The sequence below is a fragment of the Lampetra planeri genome, chromosome 49 (assembly GCF_965212315.1).
Source record: "Lampetra planeri chromosome 49, kcLamPlan1.2.h2, whole genome shotgun sequence".
NCBI classification, from domain to species: domain Eukaryota; kingdom Metazoa; phylum Chordata; class Hyperoartia; order Petromyzontiformes; family Petromyzontidae; genus Lampetra; species Lampetra planeri.
Window position 1 is genome coordinate 4579324 of NC_136155.1, and position 6109 is coordinate 4585432.

Consider the following 6109-nt stretch of genomic DNA (forward strand, 5'->3'; position numbering starts at 1 on the left):
GGATCTACCACCCATGACACTTTCATTCTATCAGTAGTGATGTCAGAAATTACAAGTTCATCGGCAGAATCAGTTGGAACTCCAGACACTGATGTCACCAATACCTCCTTTGTAGGCACTTGAGTGGTTGTACCAGCTACTTCATATTTAAAGCTCGATGTTTCATCATACAATTTTGTAGGTGTTACAGTTATAATGATATTCGAATCTTTGAATAGAGTGAAAGTAATTCATTAAAAAAATAGATTCTTTGGTTCTTTCGGTTAAGTCACGTCTGAAAATAAAATAATAAATTTTCAGACGTGACTTAACCGAAAGAACCAAAGAATAATTCCTGCAGTCACGAAAGCTCCAAAATTAAGATTAAAAAAATAGAGTTTGAGTTTCAAATGTGCTATTGAACAGAATCCCCCCACGAGCACAACACATTCAGTCAATCAAACCAGAGAGCGATAACAGTACAGTACCTGTGGTCACTTTAGCTGTCAGTGGCTTAGATAACTTTCCTTTCGTGGAGCCAATAAGTCTCACAACATAATCTGTGTTTTCTTTCAAAGCTGTAAGCACAACGGATTTAACAAGTCTTGGAACAGTTTCCTTTAGAGGAATAATTGTAGAGTCTGGAGATTCAACTTCCAAAATAAACTCATCAAAGACTTCAGGGTCTACTACCCATGAAACTTTAAAGCTATCGGGCGTGATGTCAGATATGATCAGCTCATCTGCAGAATCAATTGGAACCCCAGATACTGATGTCACCACAATTTTTTTTTGAGGCAATTCAGTGGTTGTACCAGTTTCTTCACAGGTTTTCTCATGCAATTTTGTGGGTGTTACGATTTTCGAATCTGTGAACAAAGTAAATACGTAAACAAATTAAGCACTATACTCTAAGGTTTTTTCCGGTACAGTCAAGTAGGTAAAAAATAATTATAAAATAATAATAAATGAAAATAACTAAATTAAATCACGACGTTTCGGAGGTAACACAAGTCTTCGTCTTCAGGTGGGACCGTCACAGCCAAATTTACTGTATCAAGTGAAGAGAAATCCAAGAGACACGATCTTAAATACTGGTTAAGGGGAGGGGGGAGGAGCTTATCTAAATGTGGCAGTTGGGGACTGGGAGGGTGGGGGGGAAGTGGGCGGGGCTAGAAGGGAAGGTACAGCTGATACACCTCCGCAAGAATTATGGCCGATGTTGGCTACCAAAACCAAAAATAGCAGCACTGTTCAACGCTGGGGATGTCAACACTCGGTAAAGCAGAATAGTACCTGTCAAAAAAGATTGTACAAATATGCGTAGTTAAATCTTTTTTACATGGTTAATAACATCTTTCCAATGATTGCTCAATTTGTACCCATCATCACGGTTAAAGTTATGTCTATGTTTGTGTATCTGGATGGCTTCATGAACAAACCTTTGATGGTAGCCAGAAGGTTTTCAGAGCACCTTGGTCTCGGAAAAGACAATATCGTGAGCTAATCCCATCTGTGAAAGATGTCATTCCTGACTTGCAGTACCCTGGAGTCTATAAACTGAGATGCATCTGTGGTGATTGTTACATTGGGGAAACGAAACGTCATGTCTCTGGTCGTGTCCGCGAGCACAAGTCAGATCTGAAACACGGCAAAACTGATTCTTTCGCCGTTGCTGATCATTGTTACAATGCTGTGGGCTCTCGTGATATTGTCTTTTCCGAGACCAAGGCGCTCTGCAAACCTTCTGGCGACCATCAAAGGTTTGTTCATGAAGCGTTACAGATATACAAACATAGACATAACTTCAACCGTGATGATGGGTACAAATTGAGCAATCATTGGAAAGATGTTATTAACCATGTAAAAAAGATTTAACTACGCATATGTGTACAATCTTTTTGACAGCTACTAGTCTATTTCACCGAATTGTTGACATCCCCAGCGTTGAACAGTGCTGCTATTTTTGGTTTTCGTAGCCAACATCGGCCGTAATTCTTGTGGAGGTGTATCAGCTGTACCTTCCCTTCTAGCCCCGCCCACTTCCACCCTCCCAGTCCCCAACTGCCACATGTAGATAAGCTCCTCCCCCCTCCCCTTAACCAGGACAGTATATAAGATCTTGTCTCTTGGATTTCTCTTCACTTGATACAGTAAATTTGGCTGTGACGGTCCCACCTGAAGACGGAGACTTGTGTTGCCTCCGAAACGTCGTGATTTAATTTAGTTATTTTCATTTATTATTATTTTATTTTATTATAACTTTTTACCTACGTGACTTTACCGAAAAAAAACCTGAGAGTATGAATCCTTGCAGTCACGAAAACTTCAAATCTGAAATTAAGCATTTATAGTTTCAGTGATTAAAATAACTTTAATTACGTCATTTTCATTTAAGGAACTGTAATATAATATAACCACTAATATAGATATAACGAAAGTATTCTGATAAGAAAAAACATTTCCAAATTAAAGTTTCATTTTTTGGAAATGCTGTGAAAATTTGCCGCTCTTCTAAAAATGGTCATGTTAGAATAGCAGCATAAAATATATCCTTTGATTATTTTGCATATTAGCGTACAAATTATTTTAGTTACCTTTGAATTTACTTAAGAACAATTATTTTCAAACAGATATTGATTTGAAGTTCATACATTTTGCAATTGTCAATGGTAACATAACAGACAATGTAAATGTTAGATTCAAGTAATGGGAAATGTTTGTGGGAAAACATAGTACCTGTGATAAATGTAGCAATTAATGGGTTAGAAACATTTCCTCCTTTGGAACCAATAAGTTGTAAAATATATTGAGTGTTGTCTTCCAAGTTCATGAATTCAACTGTAGATTCATTACCAGGCACCATCTTTTCTAATGTTCTTTTAGTCTCCTCAGCCGGCTTGCATTGCACAAGGAAATAGTCAAAAAATGTTGGATCTACCACCCATAACACTTTAATGCTGTAGGATGTGATGTCATATATAATTAATTCATCGGCAGAATCAATTGGGACTCCAAAAACGGATGTGACCGAAATTTTCATTGGTGGCAGTTGCATTGTAGAACTAGACATTTCATAAGCGACAGTTGGTTTTTGTGTATCTTCAAATGTTTTTTCAGAGGCTATCGCCGTTTGCAGATCTGAAAATAGATTAAAATACTCATATTTTATATGTTTAGTGAAGACATTTTTCGTCATGAAATTTGAAAATATGAATGCACTCATAATTTTAAGACGAAATAATTTACCTGTGGTAACTTTAACTTCTAGTGGTTTTGATAATATTCCTTTTCTCGAGCCAATGAGAATAACAACATACTCTGTGTTTCCTCTTAAGCCTGTCAACTCCACAGATATGACATCTCCAGGAAAGATTTCTTTAAATGGTTTCAGATAAATATCCATGGATTGAACTTCCAAAACAAAATGATCAAAGATTGCAGGGTCTACCACCCATGACACTTTAAAGCTTATGGGCGTGATGTCAGATATGACAAGTTCATCGGCAGAATCAATTGGAACCCCAGACACTGATGCCACTGATATATTCCTTGATGGTAGGTGAATAGTAGTTCCACTTGTTTCAATGATGGTTGGAGTTTTTGTTCCTTTATCTAACACTGTGGTGGTTACAGTTGCCAACAATTTGTGCTCTGCAAAACAAAAAATTAATTCCAGAATGTTGTATGTATATTCTACCATTATAATAACATTGCAAGCTTATTGATAAAAAAATAATAGTATAGGCATTTCAAACGGGGTAAAATAGTTAACGATGTGCGAGTAGAGACAAATATTACATGGTTAGATAATTTAGTAGGTTATCTGCATTTAAGACTGAAATTACAATTTAGAAACAACTGCATGAGAAAAATTACTTTCTTACGACGAATGCAATTACACGTGCTATTTGTCACCCAACGGTGTTAAGACGTGTGTAAAAATGCATATATCTATTTATATTTGGTAACAAGAGAATACAGCTTTGGAGCACGTGAATGGAATTGGTGTTTTGTTCCAGAAAAGAATACCTAAGATACATTTAAAGTACAGGAATAAAGATCACCTGTTATAACCTTTGTTTTCAGTGGCTTTGAGTATTTCTTCAGTCTTGAACCTAAGAGAGTGACTTCGTATTCAGTGTTTTCAGTCAACCCTGAAATATCTATTGAGGTGATATGGCCAGCAAGAAACATTTCTAATGGGGGTTCAGAGCTGTCAGTGGGCTTGTATCTCACAAGAAAGCGGTCAAAGACGTTTGGATCGACCACCCATGACACTTTCATGCTGTCAGGTGTGATGTCGGTTATGAGAAGTTCATTGGCAGAATCAATTGGAACCCCAGACTCTGAGGTAACTGAAATGCCTATTGGAAGAGCACGTGTCGTGCTTTCAGGTACTTCAATGACACTTGGTATTTCTGATGTTTTGACAAGCAGTTCTGTAGATATCCCTAAAGCTGCAAAACAAACTTAATTAAATCATATGCACAATACAGCACTGGAATATGAACATAAATGTTATATAATTGTCACAAAATAAATGTTCAATATATTGCATTGTGCCATTGTCTATTACCTGTAATAACCCTTGCTTTTATTGGTTTCGAAAAAATTCCATTTCTGGATCCGGAGAACTGAATGATATACTCCGTGTTTTCTCTCAGATCTGTGAGGTAAATTGTCGTAATATGTCCAGGAAAGATGTGTTCATATGGTGTTGTCGAATTATTCAGGGACTCAACTTTTATGAGGAAATAATCAAAAACACTTGGATGAACCACCCATGAAACTCTGAGCCTATCGGGTGCAACATCAGATATGATTAGCTTATATAAAGAATCAAATTGAATGGCAGGTGCTGAAGTCACAGACATTTCCTCTGGAAACAGATGCGTGGTCGAATCAGTTGATTCAGCGATGGTCGGTGTCTCTGCAATTTGATCTGCCTCTGTCGTTGTGAGTAATATTTTACCTGCGAAGAAATATAACAAATAATTATTTTGAATCGTTCCGTGAAAATACATACAAAAATTAAATGAAAAACCTGAAATATAAAATAAGTTAAACTTACAATACCTGGCCACATGCGAACAAGATGTTAACCGTTTTCATGTCTGTTAAAACCTTTTATGCTTGTAGGTGGATTGTAACAAAATCAACTAAAAGTGGTGTACGTTGATAAAATGGATTAAATTTAAAGATTAAATATAGACGTAAGCTACTTCAGTAAAACAATAATTTATCACAGGCAGACCGAGGTGACTCAACAACGGTTAGCTCCAGGAGGTAATTTAAAAAGATTGCAAATATTGCATGTTCTTAAAAAATATGTAATAGGTTCACTTAACAAGGTTGAAATACGTGAAGATGTACCTGTCATAACTTGAGCAACCAGTGGCTTGGAAGGCTTTCCTCGTCTGAAACCAATGAGCTTAATGATATATTCAGTGTCATCGCTCAAGTCTGTAAGATCAACTGTAGAAACTTTGCCAGGCAATGTTTTTTCGAGTGGTTTCTCAGAACTGTCAGCAGGCTTGTATTGAACAACAAAGCGCTCAAAGACTTTTGGATCTACCACCCACGACACCTTCATGCTCCGAGACGTGATGTCAGATATCACAAGTTCATTGGCAGAATCAGTTGGAACCCCAGACACAGATGTTACCGAAACCTCCTTTGAAGGTTCGTGTGTGGTAGTTCCAGGGAACTCAAAAACGGTTGGTGTAATGGCCTCATCGATGACTGCCGTTGGTAAAGGAGTTGATTTCGCTTCATGCTCTGCAAAGTAAATGAAAGTAATTGTCAGGATAAGACTTACTTTTTCTAAATGTCTGGATTGTTTAGGTAATGATGAAAATATATTAAAGCATATGAAGATGTACCTGTTTTAACTTGAGCCACCAGTGGCTTGGAGGGCTTTCCTCGTCTGAAACCAATGAGCTTAATGATATATTCAGTATCATCGCTCAAGTCTGTAAGATCAACTGTAGAAACTTTGCCAGGCAATGTTTTTTCGAGTGGTTTCTCAGAACTGTCAGCAGGCTTGTATTGAACAACAAAGCGCTCAAAGACTTTTGGATCTACCACCCACGACACCTTCATGCTCTCAGATGTGATGTCAGATATC

General features: G+C 37.3%; 1 long non-coding RNA gene across 1 annotated transcript; it reads right to left on the bottom strand.

Moving 5' to 3' along the window:
- Positions 1-381: 381 nt before the first annotated feature.
- Positions 382-5546, bottom strand: LOC144734066 (uncharacterized). Its single transcript, XR_013588470.1, has 5 exons — positions 4559-5546; positions 4047-4439; positions 3229-3633; positions 2719-3120; positions 382-848 (listed from the first exon to the last, which is right to left on the bottom strand). It is a non-coding gene; the product is annotated as an uncharacterized LOC144734066 (long non-coding RNA).
- Positions 5547-6109: the final 563 nt, after the last annotated feature.